This window comes from Salmo trutta, chromosome 1, assembly GCF_901001165.1.
Source record: "Salmo trutta chromosome 1, fSalTru1.1, whole genome shotgun sequence".
Lineage (NCBI taxonomy): Eukaryota > Metazoa > Chordata > Actinopteri > Salmoniformes > Salmonidae > Salmo > Salmo trutta.
Window position 1 is genome coordinate 4259961 of NC_042957.1, and position 21769 is coordinate 4281729.

The 21769-nt window shown below is 44.5% G+C and overlaps 1 protein-coding gene across 1 annotated transcript in view; it reads right to left on the reverse strand.

Annotated features, from left to right (window-relative positions):
* Positions 1 to 19555, reverse strand: part of LOC115147339 (protein-tyrosine kinase 2-beta) — a 58670-nt gene extending 39115 nt beyond the window's left edge. Inside the window, exon 1 of the mRNA XM_029689537.1 lies at positions 19502 to 19555. The gene's annotated coding sequence lies outside the window, so the exon portion shown is untranslated. The remainder of the gene's footprint in view (positions 1 to 19501) is intronic.
* Between the last annotated feature and the right edge of the window lie 2214 nt (positions 19556 to 21769).

The window sequence follows — 21769 nt, forward strand, 5'->3', positions numbered from 1 at the left end:
CTGTTCCTAGGCCGTCATTGTTAACAAGAATTTGTTCTTAACTGACTTGCCTAGTTAAATGAAGGTTAAATAAATAAAATAGCCTAACATTCTCTCTATTCATGTGAAGGCCTTTGTGAGTCACAAGGTAAGCTTGCATGGCAAAGATGTGCAGGCCTACATGTAACAGAGTTGGTTATGTTTCCACTTGCCATTGCAGAAAATATGTATTTATCTAAATCATGGGTGCAGATAGCGAGACAAATGTCAATTCTTCCTAGTCTGATATTGACATGCGAGTAGTTCGGTCACGTTCTGAAATACTGTATTCTATTTTCATATTTACAGTGTGTATGAGTTCACTATGTACATGTCCTAGTGTGCGTATATGAACTCAGCAAAAAAAAGAAACGTCCTCTCACTGTCAACTGTGTTTAATTTTCAGCAAACTTAACATGTGTAAATATTTGTATGAACATAAGATTCAACAACAGACATGCACTGAACAAGTTCCACAGACATGTGACTAACAGAAATGGAATAATGTGTCCCTGAAGAAAGGGGGGGTCAAAATCAAAAGTAACAGTCAGTATCTGGTGTGGCCACCAGCTGCATTAAGTACTGAAGTGCATCTCCTCCTCATGGACTGCACCAGATTTGCCAGTTCTTTCTGTGAGATGTTACCCCATTCTTCCACCAAGGCACCTGCAAATTCCTGGAGGGAATGGCCCTAGCCCTCACCCTCCGATCCAACAGGTCCCAGACGTGCTCAATGGGATTGAGATCCGTGATCTTCGCTGGCCATGGCAGAACACTGACATTCCTGTCTTGCAGGAATGACAACAAGCTCAGTCTGATGATGCTGTGAAACACCGCCCCAGACCATGACGGACCCTCCACCTCCAAATCAATCCCGATCCAAAGTACAGGTCTCGGTGTAACGCTCCTTCCTTCAACGATAAACGCGAATCCAACCATCCCCCCTGGTGAGACAAAACCACGACTCGTCAGTGAAGTCCTGTCTGGCCCAGCGACGGTGGGTTTGTGTCCATAGGCGATGTTGCCTACAAACCCTCAGTCCAGCCTCTGTCAGCCAATTGCGGACAGTCTGAGCACTGATGGAGGATTGTGCGTTCCTGGTGTAACTCGGGCAGTTGTTGTTGCCATCCTGTACCTGTCCCGCAGGTGGGATGTTCGGATGTACCGATCCTGTGCAGGTGTTGTTACACGTGGTCTGCCACTGCGAGGACGATCAGCTGTCCATCCTGTCTCCCTGTAGCGCTGTCTTAGGTGTCTCGCAGTACGGACATTGCAATTTATTGCCCTGGACACATCTGCAGTCCTCATGCCTCCTTGCAGCATGCCTAAGGCACGTTCACCCAGATGAGCAGGGACCCTGGGCATCTTTCTTTTGGTGTTTTTCAGAGTCAGTAGAAAGGCCTCTTTAGTGTCCTAAGTTTTTATAACTGTGACCTTAATTGCCTACCGTCTGTAAGCTGTTAGTGTCTTAATGACTGTTCCACAGGTGCATGTTCATTAATTTCATATGGTTCATTGAACATGGGAAACAGTGTTTAAACCCTTTACAATGAAGATCTGTTAAGTTATTTTGATTTTTACGAATTATCTTTGAAAGACAGGGTCCTGAAAAAGGGACGTTTCTTTTTTTGCTGAGTTTATCTGTACAGTACCTGTTAGATATTGAACGTAACAAACAATAACCCATATGAAACAGTAACAACTCTGTCAGGGAAAAACACCCCAATGAAACCATGCAACCTTTAACTAACATTACACTGGCAGTAAGGACAGAACTAACATTACACTGGCAGTAAGGACAGAACTAACATTACACTGGCAGTAAGGACAGAACTAACATTACACTGGCAGTAAGGACAGAACTAACATTACACTGGCAGTAAGGACAGAACTAACATTACACTGGCAGTAAGGACAGAACTAACATTACACTGGCAGTAAGGACAGAACTAACATTACACTGGCAGTAAGGACAGAACTAACATTACACTGGCAGTAAGGACAGAACTCTGGCAGTAAGGACAGAACTAACATTACACTGGCAGTAAGGACAGAACTAACATTACACTGGCAGTAAGGACAAAAGGGGTAAGGCAAGTTACGCAACAAGCACTCTTTCCCATGGTCCATTTTCTCTGCAGTGTGTTTTGTAGAGAGGCACAAACCTGGGTTCAAATAACATTAGAAATATTTCAAATAATGTTAGCATTTGCTCTAGTCTGCCTGGAAATACCACATGGGCGGGGTTTGCACTGTTGCTATTATTCTATTGGTTTGATTGTGCCAGGCAATCTTAATCAAGCCCAGATAAAGTATTTGAAATGATTTTGAATAGTAGTTGAACCCAGATCTGGTGAGGCAAGCTGTGGTCTACATAGATTACAGCAGATTCTGTACTAACCAATTTACAACCAACGGGCTGGGGTCAACAAACAACTGAGGATTGATTGCAAGCGGTCATTGTGGTTGTAAGACTAACAGAGGGTACACAGCTACGCCCATGGACATTATCCTCCAACAAACAGTATCTCTAAACTGAATACACCAAACATTAGGAACGCCTTCCTAATATTGAGCTGCAGCCCCCTTTGTTCTCAGAATAGCTTCAATGTGTCGGGGCATGGACTCTACAAGGTGTCGAAAGCATTCCACAGGGATGCTGGTCCATGTTGACTCCAATGCTTCCCAAAGTTGTGTCAAGTTGGCTGGATGTCCTTTGGGTGGTGGACCATTCTCAAATCAAATCAAATTGTATTTGTCACATGCGCCGAAATACAACAGGTGTAGACCTTATAGTGAAATGCTTACTTACAAGCCCTTAATCAACAATGCAGAGTAAGAAAAGATTTGCTAAATAAACTAAAGTAAAAAAATAAATTACAATAACGAGGCTATATAGAAGGAGTACTTGTATATAGTCAATGTGCAGGGGTTCAGGTTAGTCGAGGTAATTGAGGTAATATGTACATATACTGTAGGTAAGGGTAAAGTGACTATGCACAGACAATAAACAGCGAAAAGCAGCAGCGTAAAAAAAGGGGGTCAATGAAAATAGTCCTTGATACACAAGGGAAACTGTTGAGCGTGAAAAACCCCTGCAGCGTTGCAGTTCTTGACACAAACCCGGAGTGCCTGGCACCTACTACCATACCCCGTTCAAAGGCCACTTAAATATTTCGAGTCCTGGGAGATACTCCCCACAGTGTGGCTAGCGCCTAGCAACACCACCTGGATGTGTGGGAAGGAGAGAGGGACTTATCCTATGATTGAGATCAACGCTCAGAGACTATTACATAACAGGCACCTTACTAGTCCCTGTTCAATCATTTTCATGTAATAGTACACGGTTCACAGCATTTTGAGAATGAATACTTTACATTCTGTGAACTCTGAAATGTTAGTATGGTCAGTTGCTAATACAGTTTTACAGTTTGAGATGTTTTCTAGGCACCGGAGGAAAGCAAAGGGTAAGACTTAGCAGTTGTACTTTGTGAAAGTAAATAGAAAAACATCTCCATGTTTTTTTTTTTTTTCTTAATGAATAATTTACCTTTCATTGAAACACAAGTGCTTACATTTAGTCATTCAGCAGACACTCTTATCAAGAGCAACTTACAGTTAGGTAACCAGGTATGAACACATTCTGTACCAAAATGTAAACGCAACAGGCGACAATTTCAAAGATTGTACTGAGTTACAGTTCGTATGAGGAAATCAGTCAACGGAAATAAATTCATTAGGCCCTAATCTATGGATTTCACATGACTGGGCAGGGGCACAGCTATGGGTGGGCTTCGGGGGGGGGGGTAGGCCCACCGACTTGAGAGCCAGGCCCAGCCAATCAAAATGAGTTTGCTGTTCAATCAGCTTCTTGACATTCCACACCTGTCAAGTGGATGGATTATCTTGGCAAAAGATAAATAATCGCTAACAGGGATGTAAACACATTTATGCACAAAATTGTAGAGAAATTAGTTTTTTGTGCGTATGGAACATTTCTGCTCATGGAATATGGAGCCAACACTATATATGTTGCGTATATATTTTTTGTTCAGTATATAAACTACATGATAAAAAAAAGTATGTGGACACCTGCTGGTCGAACATCTCATTCCAAAATCATGGAAATGCCGAGAGTGTTCAAAGCTGCCATCAAGACAAACGGTGGCTACTTTGAAAAATCTCAAATATAAAATATATTTTCATTTGTTTAACTCTTTTTTGATTACTATATGATTCCATATGTGTTATTTCATAGTTTAGATGTCTTCACTATTATTCTATAAATGTAGAAAATAGTAAAAATAAAGAAAAACCCTTAAATGAGTAGGTGTGTCTAAACTTTTGACTGGTACTGTACGTTATAAACTTTCATTCATAGGCCAGGGTTGTATCAACCTCATGATGGGTACAGGGAACATTCTAGTATCATGTAGTAACCTAAACCCATCACTGTTACATTGAACTGGGTGAATATGAATGACAGTATCCTAAACCATCACTGTTACATTGAACTGGGTGAATATGAAGGACAGTATCCTAAACCCATCACTGTTACAATGAACTGGGTGAATATGAAGGACAGTATCCTAAACCATCACTGTTACATTGAACTGGGTGAATATGAAGGACAGTATCCTAAACCATCACTGTTACATTGAACTGGGTGAAGGACAGTATCCTAAACCCATCACTGTTACAATGAACTGGGTGAATATGAAGGACAGTATCCTAAACCCATCACTGTTACATTGAACTGGGTGAAGGACAGTATCCTAAACCCATCACTGTTACATTGAACTGGGTGAAGGACAGTATCCTAAACCCATCACTGTTACATTGAACTGGGTGAAGGATAGTATCCTAAACCCATCACTGTTACATTGAACTGGGTGAATATGAAGGACAGTATCCTAAACCCATCACTGTTACATTGAACTGGGTGAAGGACAGTATCCTAAACCCATCACTGTTACATTGAACTGGGTGAAGGACAGTATCCTAAACCCATCACTGTTACATTGAACTGGGTGAATGGAATATGAATGAAATCGTCCTCCCTCTTCATAAACGGCAGTGACCGCCACTGGTACACATGGATTTTGTATTGTAGATATGTGGTAGTAGTGTAGTGGTCTGAAATGTAATGTCATGTAATATGTTTAACTGTATAGAACTGCTGTAATGTTGCTGGACCCCAGGAAGAGTATGTGTATTCATTATGGATCCCCATTAGTTCCTGTCAAGGCAGCAGCTACTCTTCCTGGGGTTTAATATGGATCCCCATTAGTTCCTGTCAAGGCAGCAGCTACTCTTCCTGGGGTTTATTATGGATCCCCATTAGTTCCTGCCAAGACAGCAGCTACTCTTCCTGGGGTTTATTATGGATCCCCATTAGTTCCTGCCAAGGCAGCAGCTACTCTTCCTGGGGTTTATTATGGATCCCCATTAGTTCCTGTCAAGGCAGCAGCTACTCTTCCTGGGGTTTATTATGGATCCCCATTAGTTCCTGCCAAGGCAGCAGCTACTCTTCCTGGGGTTTATTATGGATCCCCAATAGTTCCTGTCAAGGCAGCAGCTACTCTTCCTGGGGTTTATTATGGATCCCCATTAGTTCCTGCCAAGGCAGCAGCTACTCTTCCTGGGGTTTATTATGGATCCCCATTAGTTCCCTCCAAGGCAGCAGTTACTCTTCCTGGGGTTTATTATGGATCCACATTAGTTCCTGCCAAGGCAGCAGCTACTCTTCCTGGGGTTTATTATGGATCCACATTAGTTCCTGCCAAGGCAGCAGCTACTCTTCCTGGGGTTTATTATGGATCTCCATTAGTTCCTGTCAAGTCAGCAGCTGCTCTTCCTGGGGTTTATTATGGATCTTATGGATACTACTACATATCTACAACACAAAATCCATGTGTACGTGTTGTGTATAGTGCGTATGTTATTGTGTGTGTATGCAGTTGCCTGTGCCTGTGCCTGTGTCTCTTCACAGTCCCTGCTGCTGCCTTGGCAGGAATTAAATGGGGATCCTTAATAAATACAAATACATTGGGTAACACTGGGTGACAGTGGGTAACAGTGGGTAACAGTGGGTAACAGTGGGTCACAGTGGGTAACAGTGGGTAACAGTGGGTCACAGTGGGTCACAATGGGGTAACAGTGGGTCACAGTGGGTCACAGTGGGTAACAGTGGGTAACAGTGGGTAACAGTGGGTCACAGTGGGTCACAGTGGGTCACAGTGGGTCACAGTGGGTCACAGTGGGTCACAGTGGGTGACAGTGGGTCACAGTGGGTAACAGTGGGTCACAATGGGTAACAGTGGGTCACAGTGGGTCACAGTGGGTCACAGTGGGTGACAGTGGGTCACAGTGGGTAACAGTGGGTCACAATGGGGTCACAGTGGGTCACAGTGGGTAACAGTGGGTAACAGTGGGTAACAGTGGGTCACAGTGGGTCACAGTGGGTGACAGTGGGTAACAGTGGGTCACAATGGGGTCACAGTGGGTCACAGTGGGTAACAGTGGGTCACAGTGGGTCACAGTGGGTCACAGTGGGTAACAGTGGGTAACAGTGGGTCACAGTGGGTAACAGTGGGTCACAGTGGGTCACAGTGGGTCACAGTGGGTAACAGTGGGTCACAGTGGGTCACAGTGGGTAACAGTGGGGTAACAGTGGGTCACAGTGGGTCACAGTGGGTGACAGTGGGTCACAGTGGGTAACAGTGGGTCACAGTGGGTCACAGTGGGTCACAGTGGGTCACAGTGGGTGACAGTGGGTCACAGTGGGTAACAGTGGGTCACAATGGGGTCACAGTGGGTCACAGTGGGTAACAGTGGGTAACAGTGGGTAACAGTGGGTCACAGTGGGTCACAGTGGGTGACAGTGGGTAACAGTGGGTCACAATGGGGTCACAGTGGGTCACAGTGGGTCACAGTGGGTCACAGTGGGTCACAGTGGGTAACAGTGGGTAACAGTGGGTCACAGTGGGTAACAGTGGGTCACAGTGGGTCACAGTGGGTCACAGTGGGTAACAGTGGGTCACAGTGGGTCACAGTGGGTAACAGTGGGGTAACAGTGGGTCACAGTGGGTAACAGTGGGTCACAGTGGGTCACAGTGGGTAACAGTGGGTCACAGTGGGTCACAGTGGGTAACAGTGGGGTAACAGTGGGTAACAGTGGGTAACAGTGGGGTAACAGTGGGTCACAGTGGGTCACAGTGGGTAACAGTGGGGTAACAGTGGGTCACAGTGGGTCACAGTGGGTCACAGTGGGTCACAGTGGGTAACAGTGGGTAACATCCATAAAAGGCTGGAACAGGTCCCAATAACAGGAATGTGAGAGCTGATCTCTGGAGGGTTTAATCTTTAACAGGCACCAGAGGCACAGATAGGGAGACCTCGACAGGGTTGGAAGTATGTGTGTGTGTGTGTGTGTGTGTGTGTGTGTGTGTGTGTGTGTGTGTGTGTGTGTGTGTGTACAGCCTACAGGGAAACAGCCCTGACAAACTGTTACCGAGCAGAAAGAAAGGATAAAAACAGACAGAGAAAGAAATAAAATGTCATCTAGTTTTACTGTGGGACAACATTACCAAACTGACAGAGCAACATATATGTTTAAATGCACTATGCCTTTAACACAGCAAAGGTGTTGGCAACCTGGTGCGCCTTCAATGCAATTAGTAAGGGACCGTCAACAAAGTGCATGATCAATGATCCCAACATTCAAATTTCAATAGCTCTCACACCACGTGACTTTGCAACCTCATTTCAACGGTCCATTATTCTTTATATATATATATATATATATATATATATATATATATATATATATATCTACACACAAAATTACTTCAACTTCAATAGCTCCTTGACCATGTGACCTAGACACCTCAAACCAACGTTGGATTGTTCAGAGGGTAGGACATCACACAAAATATTTTACATTCTTTTACCTTAATTTATTAGTTACATGTTTTAATTGGAATTTCAATAGCTCCTTGATCTAATTGAACAGCCAGATTGCAGTGGTAATGAAGCTGCCCCTGCCAGTGGAGGCTGCTGAGGGGAGGACGGCTCAGAATAATGTCTGGAATGGAGTCAATGGAATGGTAACAAACACATCAAACACATGGTTTCCATGGTTTCTACGCGTTTTATACCATTCCAGCAGACCCCATGCTGACTACCTTCCTCTGCTTGATGTAACAGGTGCTCTCAGACCCCAATGCTGACTACCTTCCTCAGCTTGATGTAACAGGTGCTCTCAGACCCCAATGCTGACTACCTTCCTCAGCTTGATGTAACAGGTGCTCTCAGACAGCAGACCCCATGCTGACTACCTTCCTCAGCTTGATGTAACAGGTGCTCTCAGACAGCAGACCCCATGCTGACTACCTTCCTCAGCTTGATGTAACAGGTGCTCTCAGACCCCAATGCTGACTACCTTCCTCGGCTTGATGTAACAGGTGCTCTCAGACAGCAGACCCCATGCTGACTACCTTCCTCAGCTTGATGTAACAGGTGCTCTCAGACAGCAGACCCCATGCTGACTACCTTCCTCAGCTTGATGTAACAGGTGCTCTCAGACCCCAATGCTGACTACCTTCCTCAGCTTGATGTAACAGGTGCTCTCAGACAGCAGACCCCATGCTGACTACCTTCCTCAGCTTGATGTAACAGGTGCTCTCAGACCCCAATGCTGACTACCTTCCTCTGCTTGATGTAACAGGTGCTCTCAGACCCCATGCTGACTACCTTCCTCGGCTTGATGTAACAGGTGCTCTCAGACCCCATGCTGACTACCTTCCTCAGCTTGATGTAACAGGTGCTCTCAGACCCCATGCTAACTACCTTCCTCGGCTTGATGTAACAAATGCCAGGTGTATTAGCTTCACGTCGAGGTACCTCAGTCTCCACAGCAGCTAAGTGTACTGTGTTTTCAGTGAAGTTGAGGCTTCTGTTTGTAATAGTCCCTTAGTAATTGAAACTGCAGAACCCTCTTTGTAGTAGTCTTTAAGTAATTGAAACTGCAGAACCCCTCTTTGTAATAGTCTCTAAGTAATTGAAACTGCAGAACCCCTCTCTGTAATAGTCTCTAAGTAATTGAAACTGCAGAACCCCTCTCTGCCTGTTCTCAATTGAGGGTCAGCTGAGGTAATGAAATCAGCCTTCTTTCTGAAGTCAAAGAAGACTTCCTTTGCTTTCTCCACAAAGTGATTTGCAATGTTTAATATCCATTCTTCTCCCTCCTTAAAACACCTTCTCCACCCTCCCTTTACCACCCTCTCCTCCCTCTTTTTACAACCTTCTCCTCCCTCCCTTTCCCACCTTCTCCTCCCTCCCTTTACCACCCTCTCCACCCTCTCCTCCCTCCCTCCTCCTCCCTCCCTTCTCCTCCCTTAACCACCCTCTCCTCCCTCCCTTCTACACACTGACAGGACCCTACACAGAGACAGGACTTTACACACAGACAGGACTCTACACACTGACATTACCAACACAGACATGACATCCTCACACATGTATACTGACTCTACACACATGCACACACACTCACATAGAATCATCATTCACACTGCTGTTATTCAGTTTATCATAAATCACATCTACCGCTATCACTCCAGTATTTCTGCACATTGTTAATATGGTACTGGAACTGACCCTGTATATAGTCACCTTACCCCTATACATATCTACGTCTATCACTCCAGTATTTCTGCACATTGTTAATATGGTACTGGAACTGACCCATATCTACATCTATCACTCCAGTATCCCTGTCCCCTTCCCCCTATACATATCTACCTCCATCACTCCAGTATCCCTGTCCCCTATACATATCTACCTCCATCACTCCAGTATCCCTGTCCCCTTCCCCCTATACATATCTACCTCCATCACTCCAGTATCCCTGTCTCCTTCCCCCTATACATATCTACCTCCATCACTCCAGTATCCCTGTCCCCTTACCCCAATACATATCTACCTCCATCACTCCAGTATCCCTTCCCCCTATACATATCTACCTCCATCACTCCAGTATCCCTGTCTCCTTCCCCCTATACATATCTACCTCCGTCACTCCAGTATCCCTGTCCCCTATACATATCTACCTCCATCACTCCAGTACCCCTGTCCCCTTCCCCCTATACATATCTACCTCCATCACTCCAGTATCCCTGTCTCCTTCCCCTATACATATCTACCTCCATCACTCCAGTATCCCTGTCCCCTATACATATCTACCTCCATCACTCCAGTATCCCTGTCCCATTCCCCCTATACATATCTACCTCCGTCACTCCAGTACCCCTGTCCCCTTCCCCCTATACATATCTACCTCCATCACTCCAGTATCCCTGTCTCCTATACATATCTACCTCCATCACTCCAGTATCCCTGTCCCCTTCCCCCTATACATATCAACCTCCATCACTCCAGTATCCCTGTCCCCTATACATATCTACCTCCATCACTCCAGTATCCCTGTCTCCTTACCCCTATACATACAGTTGAAGTCAGAAGTTTACATACACCTTAGCCTAATACATCTAAACTCCGTTTTTCACAATTCCTGACATTTTATCCTAGTAATAATTCCCTGTCTTAGGTCAGTTAGGATCACCACTTTATTTTAAGAATGTGAAATGTCAGAATAATAGTAGAGAGAATTATTTATTTCAGCTTTTATTTCTTTCATCACATTCCCAGTGGGTCAGAAGTTTACATACACTCAATTAGTATTTGGTAGCATTGCCTTTAAATTGTTTATCTTGGGTCAAACGTTTTGGGTAGCCTTCCACAAGCTTCCCACAATATAAGTTGGGTACATTTTGTCCCATTCCTCCTGACAGAGCTGGTGTAACTGAGTCAGGTTTGTAGGCCTTCTTGCTCACACACGCTTTTTTAGTTCTGCCCACAAAACTTCTATAGGATTGAGGTCAGGGCTTTGTGATGGCCACTCAAATACCTTGACTTTGTTATCCTTAAGCCATTTTGCCACAACTTTGGAAGTATGCCTGGGGTCATTGTCCATTTGGAAGACCCATTTGCGTCCAAGCTTTAACTTCCTGACTGATGTTTTGAGATGTTGCTTCAATATATCCACATAATTTTCCTACCTCATGATGCCATCTATTTTGTGAAGTGCACCAGTCCCTCCTGCAGCAAAGCACCCCCACAACATGATGCTTCTACCCCGTGCTTCACGGTTGGGATGGTGTTCTTCGGCTTGCAAGCATCTCCCTTTTTCCTCCAAACATAACGATGGTCATTATGGCCAAACAGTTCTAAATTTGTTTCATCAGACCAGAGGACATTTCTCCAAAAAGTACAATCTTTGTCCCCTTGTGCAGTTGCAAACCGTAGTCTGGCTTTTTTATGGCGGTTTTGGAGCAGTGGCTTCTTCCTTGCTGAGCGGCCTTTCAGGTTATGTCGATATAGGACTTGTTTTATTGTGGATATAGATACTTTTGACCGGTTGTGGCACTGGAACTGACCCTGTATATAGTTACCTTCCCCCTTTACATATCTACGTCTTTCACTCCAGTATCCCTGTCCCCTTCCCCCTATACATATCTACCTCCATCACTCCAGTATCCCTGTCTCCTTCCCCCTATACATATCTACCTCCATCACTCCAGTATCCCTGTCTCCTTCCCCCTATACATATCTACCTCCATCACTCCAGTATCCATGTCCCCTTCCCCCTATACATATCTACCTCCATCACTCCAGTATCCCTGTCTCCTTCCCCCTATACATATCTACCTCCATCACTCCAGTATCCCTGTCTCCTTCCCCCTATACATATCTACCTCCATCACGCCAGTATCCCTTCCCCCTATACATATCTACCTCCATCACGCCAGTATCCCTGCACATTGTTAATATGGTTCTGTAACTGACCCTGTATATAGCTACTGACCCTGGAACTGTCCCTGTATATAGCTACTGACCCTGGAACTGTCCCTGTATATAGCTACTGACCCTGGAACTGACCCTGTATATAGCTACTGTCCCTGTATATAGCTACTGACCCTGGAACTGTCCCTATATATAGTATGGTATGGAACTGACCCTGTATATAGTTACTGACCCTGGAACTGACCCTGTATATAGTTACTGACCCTGGAACTGTCCCTGTATATAGCTACTGACCCTGGAACTGTCCCTATATATAGTATGGTATGGAACTGACCCTGGAACTGACCCTGGAACTGTCCCTATATATAGTATGGTATGGAACTGACCCTGGAACTGTCCCTATATATAGTATGGTATGGAACTGACCCTGGAACTGACCCTGGAACTGTCCCTATATATAGTATGGTATGGAACTGACCCTGGAACTGTCCCTATATATAGTATGGTATGGAACTGACCCTGGAACTGACCCTGGAACTGTCCCTATATATAGTATGGTATGGAACTGACCCTGGAACTGTCCCTGTATATAGTTACTGACCCTGGAACTGTCCCTATATATAGTATGGTATGGAACTGTCCCTGTATATAGCTACTGACCCTGGAACTGTCCCTGTATATAGCTACTGACCCTGTATATAGCTACTGACCCTGTATATAGCTACTGACCCTGGAACTGTCCCTGTATATAGCTACTGTCCCTGTATATAGCTACTGTCCCTGTATATAGCTACTGACCCTGTATATAGCTACTGTCCCTGTATATAGCTACTGACCCTGGAACTGTCCCTATATATAGTATGGTATGGAACTGACCCTGGAACTGACCCTGGAACTGTCCCTATATATAGTATGGTATGGAACTGACCCTGGAACTGACCCTGGAACTGTCCCTATATATAGTATGGTATGGAACTGACCCTGGAACTGACCCTGGAACTGACCCTGTATATAGTATGGTATGGAACTGACCCTGGAACTGACCCTGGAACTGTCCCTATATATAGTATGGTATGGAACTGACCCTGGAACTGACCCTGGAACTGTCCCTATATATAGTATGGTATGGAACTGACCCTGGAACTGTCCCTATATATAGTATGGTATGGAACTGACCCTGGAACTGACCCTGGAACTGTCCCTATATATAGTATGGTATGGAACTGACCCTGGAACTGACCCTGGAACTGTCCCTATATATAGTATGGTATGGAACTGTCCCTATATATAGTATGGTATGGAACTGACCCTGGAACTGACCCTGGAACTGTCCCTATATATAGTATGGTATGGAACTGTCCCTATATATAGTATGGTATGGAACTGTCCCTGGAACTGACCCTGGAACTGTCCCTATATATAGTATGGTATGGAACTGTCCCTATATATAGTATGGTATGGAACTGTCCCTATATATAGTATGGTATGGAACTGTCCCTATATATAGTATGGTATGGAACTGTCCCTGGAACTGACCCTGGAACTGTCCCTATATATAGTATGGTATGGAACTGTCCCTATATATAGTATGGTATGGAACTGTCCCTATATATAGTATGGTATGGAACTGTCCCTATATATAGTATGGTATGGAACTGTCCCTATATATAGTATGGTATGGAACTGTCCCTATATATAGTATGGTATGGAACTGACCCTCTATACAGCTTCTTACTTTCTTGTGTTCTTCTTTCTTATATATTTCCTCGTGTGTTTTTATTCTACCTTGTTATTTTTAGTGCTACATTGATATTGATTACTGCATTGTTGGGAAAAGAGAGTAGATTATTGTTGTACACTCTAAGGAAAAAAGGTGCTAAGTAGAACACAGACTACTTCTGCTTGTCCCCATAGGGGAACCACATTTGGTGCTAGGTAGAAACCTTCTGCTTGTCCCCATAGGGGAACCACATTTGGTGCAAGGTAGAAACCTTCTGCTTTTCCCCATAGGGGAACCACATTTGGTGTTAGGTAGAAACCTTCTGCTTGTCCCCATAGGGGAACCACATTTGGTGCTAGGTAGAAACCTTCTACTTGTCCCCATAGGGGAACCACATTTGGTGCTAGGTAGAAACCTTCTGCTTGTCCCCATAGGGGAACCACATTTGGTGCAAGGTAGAAACCTTCTGCTTTTCCCCATAGGGGAACCACATTTGGTGCTAGGTAGAAACCTTCTGCTTGTCCCCATAGGGGAACCACATTTGGTGCTAGGTAGAAACCTTCTACTTGTCCCCATAGGGGAACCACATTTGGTGCTAGGTAGAAACCTTCTGCTTGTCCCCATAGGGGAACCACATTTGGTGCAAGGTAGAAACCTTCTGCTTGTCCCCATAGGGGAACCACATTTGGTGCTAGGTAGAAACCTTCTGCTTGTCCCCATAGGGGAACCACATTTGGTGCTAGGTAGAAACCTTCTGCTTTTCCCCATAGGGGAACCACATTTGGTGCTAGGTAGAAACCTTCTGCTTGTCCCCATAGGGGAACCACATTTGGTGCAAGCTAGAAACCTTCTGCTTGTCCCCATAGGGGAACCACATTTGGTGCTAGGTAGAAACCTTCTGCTTGTCCCCATAGGGGAACCACATTTGGTGCAAGGTAGAAACCTTCTGCTTGTCCCCATAGGGGAACCACATTTGGTGCTAGGTAGAAACCTTCTACTTGTCCCCATAGGGGAACCACATTTGGTGCTAGGTAGAAACCTTCTGCTTGTCCCCATAGGGGAACCACATTTGGTGCAAGGTAGAAACCTTCTGCTTGTCCCCATAGGGGAACCACATTTGGTGCTAGGTAGAAACCTTAGCAGAGGTTTTCACCTAGAATGAGAAATGTGCAACAGCATACAACAATAACATACATCAATCACTGTGTGTGTGTGTGTGTGTGTGTGTGTGTGTGTGTGTGTGTGTGTGTGTGTGTGTGTGTGTGTGAGAGAAACAGAGAGATAGATGAGGATCAGAGGGAGTATGTCTAAGACCACACAGTACACCAGATAGGACAGACTGACCCTGCCTCCCCCGGCACATAGACTATTGCAGAATAGATACAGCAGACTGAGACAGGGGAGGTTGGGCAACACTGTAGACCTGTCCAAAAGTACTACCGGACAGGGCCAATGAGGAAGGATAAACACCACCCACTATGCCAAAGCACAACCCCCACACCACTCAACCAAAATCCACAGATTACTAACATACTACCTTGAGAAAAGGTTGCACATAGCCCAGGAATATGTTCCCCACTACACTAGCCCTAAGGGGAGAAAAACCGGACAGGAAGTCCCAAGGGAGTCGAGTATAGTGAACAAAGCCTGGCATAGGGAAGAATCACCCTTGCCGTCTCTGACTGCCAGAGACTCGGCCTCCTTAATAGGGTCAGAGAATCCCAGGAGTGAGTGGGGAACCGGCCAAGCAGAGACAGCAAGAGTGGTTCCTCTTGCCAGTGCCTTGCCGTTCACCTAACGCACCCCTGAGCCATAGGACCTAATGAAGAGATGGGTCTTCAGCAAAGACTTAAAAGTTAGAAACCAATTCTGTTTATCTCACATGGATCGGCAAGACTATTCCATAAAAGAGGAGATCTATAGGAGAAAGTCCTGCCTCCAGCTGTTTCCTTTGAAATTCTAGGGACAATAAGGAGGCCTGCGTCTTGTGACCGTAGCGTACATATAGGTACATAATGTACGGCAGGAACAAATCAGAGAGTTAAGTTGGAGCAAGTACATGTAATGCTTTGTAGCTTAACAAAAAACTTGAAAATCAGCCCTAGCCTTAACAGGAAGCCAGAGATTAGCACTGGAGTAATATGTTTTTTTTTTTAAATGTTTGATTCTAGTCAAAACATCTAACAAGAAATGGGAGACTGGGGGGGCCTAAATGGAGGGTAACATAGGTGCTGTCTGAAGAGATGGTTATAAATATTCAAATGGATGTTTGAGGAGTTTCAGAAGAGTCCAGCTGAGCTGAAGGCACTGAAGACAAGGTCCCCAATGGCCAGGAGTCTGGTCTTAGAGGTTATAAGGACGCTGGAGTCAGATGAGTAGAGTGAGTGACAGGGAATTTAGATGTGCAAGCATGTCAGAACGGTAAGAAAGAGCCAAGACATGGAGAGATGTGTAGCTGAGCAGTGGAGTTGGTAGAGAGTAGATGTGATGGTTTCCCTGGTTTTACGTGTGGATGTAGGGAGGTTTTTCACTTTCCGGTGAAATAAAGGATCCAAGGATAGATCGAACAACGATGGTCGTTCAAAGGTTTTATATTATTCAGACAACGTGGACAATGAGAAGTAGCATACAGCCTGTACTGCAACAGTCCGCAAGCCTTACTTCATACCATAACATCAGATAAGGACCCAGAGGAGAGAGAACACTATCTTTTCCCTCAACCCCCCTGCCAGCCCATCAGAATGCCTGCAAACAGATTGAGCCATAAAGGTAAGATAACACCAAAATGGTGTACCGTTCAGCGTGACCACTGAAGCTACAGAATTCTGAACATATTGAAGAGGGTTGACAGAGAGGCTATAGAGATGAATGTTGCACTTTGACAAATTATTTAACACAATACTATTCAGAATGCCCAAAACCTGGCGCTCTTAACTTCGCAGAGCAGAGAGTCTTATTGTTGTGTGAACCTGAGGAAGTCAGAGAGTTGGGCTCTAATATTTTCCTTTATGGGTGTGCAATGTGTATACCTGACTTGTGAACAATACAAAGTTGGTTTTACGGTGACTAGGTTATGTGATCAAGGACCTATTGGAATTCTAAGTCAAACGTTTAACCTGTTAGGGTATAGGGGGCAGTATTTTCACAGCTGGATAAAAAAAATGTACCCGATTTAATCTGGTTACTAATCCTACCCAGTAACTACAATATGCATATACTTATTATATATGGATAGAAAACACCCTAAAGTTTCAAAAACTGTTTGAATGGTGTCTGTGAGTATAACAGAACTCATTTGGCAGGCAAAACCCTGAGACAGATTCTGACAGGAAGTGGATACCTGATGTGTTGAATTGACTTTAAGCCTATACCATTGAAAAACAAAGGGGCTGAGGAATATTTTGGCACTTCCTATTGCTTCCACAGGATGTCCCCAGCCTTTACAAAGTGTTTTGAGTCTTCTACAGTGAGATCTGACTGAAGAAGAGCGTTGGAACGGCGATGGCCCATTAGACGCCTGGCGCGCGAGTTGATGGTGGGTACTCTCATTCCGAAACGTTTTAAAAGAGAACCCAATGGTCCGCCTTGAATTTTATTCATGTTCTGGTTAAAAAAGGCCCTAATGATTTATGCGATACAACGTTTGACATGTTTGAACGAACGTAAATATATTTTTTCCGTTCTTGAAGTGAAGTGAAGTCCGGCTGGCTTAGATCATGTGCTACAACACGGAGGTTTTTGGACATAAATGATGAGCTTTTTTGAACAAAACTACATTCGTTATGGACCTGGGATTCTTTGGAAGTGACATCTGATGAAGAGAATCAAAGGTAATGGATTATTTACATAGTATTTTCGATTTTAGATCTCTCCAACATGGCGGTTAGTCTGTATCGCAATGCGTATTTTTCTGGCGCAGTGCTCAGATTATTGCAAAGTGTGATTTCCCAGTAAGGTTAATTTTAAATCTGGCAAGTCCATTGCGTTCAAGAGATGTAAATCTATAATTCTTTGAATGACAATATAATATTTTACCAATGTTTTCTAATATTAATTAATTATTTTGTTGTCATGACTTGACTGCCGGTATTGGAGGGAAACGATTTCCTGAACATCAACGCCATAGTAAAACGCTGTTTTTAGATATAAATATGAACTTGATAGAACTAAAAATGCATGCATTGTCTAACATAATGTCCTAGGAGTGTCATCTGATGGAGATTGTAAAAGGTTAGTGCATAATTTTAGCTGATTTTATGGTTTTGGTGACGCCTGTCTTTGAATCAACAATACACTACACACAGCTATTGTCAATGTACTCTCCTAACATAACCTAACTTTATGCTTTCCCCGTAAAACCTTTTTGAAATCGGAAAACGTGGTTAGATTAAGGAGATGTTTATCTTTCAAAGGCTGTAAGTTAGTTGTATGTTTGAGAAATTAGAATTTTGACATTTATTTGGTTTCAAATTTGCCGCTCTTGAAATGCACCTGCTGTTGAATAGGGTGCGCCACGGGTGGCACGCTAACGTCCCACATAGCCCCAAGAAGTTAACAAATAAATTCAAGTAAAAGATAATGTAACAATATTTCAGAAAATCAACATTGGTTCGAGGAGTCTAGGTCACATGGTCAAGGAGAAATTGAATTGTAAGTGCTTTTTTAATCAATAAAATATTTTTTATTAAACGGAATCTTTTGATGAGAAAACTAAAGCATGTGAAACGTGCCTTTCTATATAAGGAATAACAGACAGTTGAAATTAGGTTGTTAAGTCATGTGGTTGGAGAGCTGTTGAAATTTGACATTTTCAAATATTTATATAAAATTGTGTAAGCACTTTATAGGAAAACCATGTGTGATGTGTGTCCCTAACCTGTGAAGAATACAATGTTGGTTTATGCTGCGTAGGTCACATGGCCAAGGAGTTATTGAAATAAGTATTTTTTTTAAAATAAATATATATATGTTAACTTTTGGTATCATTTTATGAGAAAACCAAAGGGTGTGCAACTTGCCTCTCTATGTAAAAAATAATGGACAGTTGAAATGAGGTTGCTAAGTCACTTGGTGTATAAGAGCTGTTGGATTTTGAATATTGTGATCATGCAGTTTGTTGACGGTCCCTAACTAGTTGCATTGACTTTGAGCCGGCTGCCTACACGGTTGCCTTGTGATTATGAAGCTCGGGTCGGACTCGGGACAATAAGACCTGTGCAGTGTTGTACACCTTTTTTCCTTAATAAAGAGCCTAACCTGAGGTAAATAGCTCAAACCGATCCCGAGCAATAGAAGTTTGAAGTTCCGAATGTCTGACCAATATCGAATCTCAAACCAACTTTACCGCGGTAATCCAACTCACTTGTCAAAACCAGAGCCAAAACACAGATAGATAAACCCTGTATACTTGCATATTCTATAAGAGAGTCAGTATTGCAAGAACACTTGTTTTAGAGTAGGTAGGGTTGCATACTGCAGCGTCATACACGCAGGCGCTGGACGTACTTGCCAACAATTTCACCTGCACAGACTTGCAGTAATCATTGAGATTCTTCCAACTGAACTCAGGTAGCAAATGCAATGGAAGAAATTCCACACATTGTGCATATGTTGTTCAAGTTCAAATGCTTGAATCCAAAGGTATTTCATAAATATCTATAACGGTAAAGGACTCATAGCATTAAGACGTGTTAATCAATCTGTTACATGAAGCACATGTTGTCCTCAGTCTTCATGTTTTGAACATTTCATTTTAGAGACACGACATGACATATTTGTAAACTGCTAGAAATAATATGACGTTCACGGTATAATTTTACTGACTTCAAACGACTCTTGAATAGTTTCGTTTTGCGTGAACCGTAAACAATAATGAATAACTCGGATCACTTGAATTACCTTGACGCAGCTAACGTCCCGTCCCGTTGAGTCTCCTACACCTGAAGGGTAAATCTACATTTGACAATTGTGAAAACACTTCTTACATTGACTTTTACGAATTTGCCTCTTACCTAATTGGAGAACTTGTCACCCCACCAGCATCTGCAAGGAAATGTTGATATTGTATTTCTGCGAGGTAGATGCGCTATAGGCCTAGTCCTTTGGGTATTACCAGGTATTCCCTCGAAGAAAGTGTATGTGGAGCAGGAAGATGTTTGCTCAAGCCACTCCCTTGTCGGTAGGATACTTCCTTATTTCTGTGGTATTACAATTTATATTGTGTTTTGTGCAAGTAATAGCTATGTTATAAACTACGTTTGTGAATATATATATATATATATATATATCGTTTATGCATGCCCACTCTAAGACACTATAGTGTGTAGCCCTATAGAGAATATAAACGTTATGAACCCAAATAATATATATATATATTTATTTATTTAGTTGGGTTCAAAACGTTTATATTCTCTATAGGGCTACACACTATAGTGTCTTAGAGTGGGCATGCATAAACTATTCAAAACATAAAGTATAGTGGAATAAATGTGTTTGCCAGAGAAATGGTTATGTATGGTGTAGAAAAACTAGATACATTACCACGTCTTCTGTAGGTCTACTCAGGTTAGGTTGAATGTCTTTAGGAGGCAGAGTTTTTGCAGATGCAGTATTTTCACAGCGAGGAGTATAGCAATCCACCCTTTGGTCGCCTAATAACTAATAAAGAACACTAGAGGGCGCCATACTTCTGTTTCGTAGACAGACAGTTGGTTCCTAAACAGGGCCTGTCCTCTTGTCTTTTGGGGCCACTGAGACTTATTTACATTTTAGTCATTTAGCAGAAGCTCTTATCCAGAGTGACTTACAGGAGCAATTAGGGTTAAGTGCCTTGTTCAAGGGCTTATCAAGAGATTTTTCACCTAGTCGGCTAAGGGATTCGAACCAGCGACCTTTTGGTTACTGGTGTCACAGGTTATGTCGTGGTGTTGAAGAGAGGACCAAAATGCAGCAGAGTTGTGGATACTCATTTTCTTTTAATGAGACACACGCAAAGCATCCACAGTGAAAAGACAAAACAATAAATGATGCTCACGACAGCAACAGTTTTGCAGGCTATACAAAACGCAGTGCAAAAACAACTACCCACAACCCCAAAGAAAAACACACACCACTATACAGGACTCCCAATCAAAGGCAACTCAACACACCTGCCTTCAATTGGGAGTCTAATCACCAACACAAACCCCTTAACATACAAAAAACCTGCCACATCCTGACCCAAAACTGATACCATACCTCCCTCTGCTGGTCAGGACGTGACAGTACCCCCCCTCAAGGTGCAGACCCCGGAATGCACCTAACAACAGAAAATACAAAAAAATATGTAACCCCAACAAAACCAATAAACAATAACCCCTAAACAATAAGGGAGGGAAGGGAGGGTGGCTGCCGTCAACGACGGCACTGTGCTACACCCTCCCTCCCCAACCCACCTATCCTGGAGGTGGCTCAGGTGCAGGACGTGAACCTCGCTCCACCTTCGGCGTCGCCCACTTCGGTGGCGCCGATAGCTGCGCCGGGCAGACGGGCCACTCAGGCTGACCCTGGCAGACGGACCACTCGGGCTGGGCCGGAGGACAGGAGGGCCACTCGGGCTGGGCCGGAGGACAGGAGGGCCACTCGGGCTGGGCCGGAGGACAGGAGGGCCACTCGGGCTGGGCCGGAGGACAGGAGGGCCACTCGGGCTGGGCCGAAGGACAGGCGGGCCACTCGGACTGGGCCGGAGGACAGGCGGGCCACTCGGGCTGGGCCGGAGGACAGGCGGGCCACTCGGGCTGGGCCGGAGGACAGGCGGGCCACTCGGGCTGGGCCGGAGGACAGGCGGGCCACTCGGGCAGCTCCGGGCAGTCGGGCCACTCTGGCAGCTCCGGGTAGTCGGGCCACTCTGGCAGCTCCGGGCAGTCGGGCCACTCTGGCAGCTCCGGGCAGTCGGGCCACTCTGGCAGCTCCGGGCAGTCGGGCCACTCTGGCGGCTCCGGGCAGTCGGGCGGCTCTGGCGGCTCCTGACTAGCGGGTGGCTCTGGCGGCTCCTGACTAGCGGGCGGCTCTGGCAGCTCCTGACTGGCAGGCAGCTCTGGCGACTTACAACTGGCGGGCAGCTCTGGTGACACTTGACTGGCGGGCAGCTCTGGTAACTGTTGACTGGCGAGGCTGGGCTGATGCACT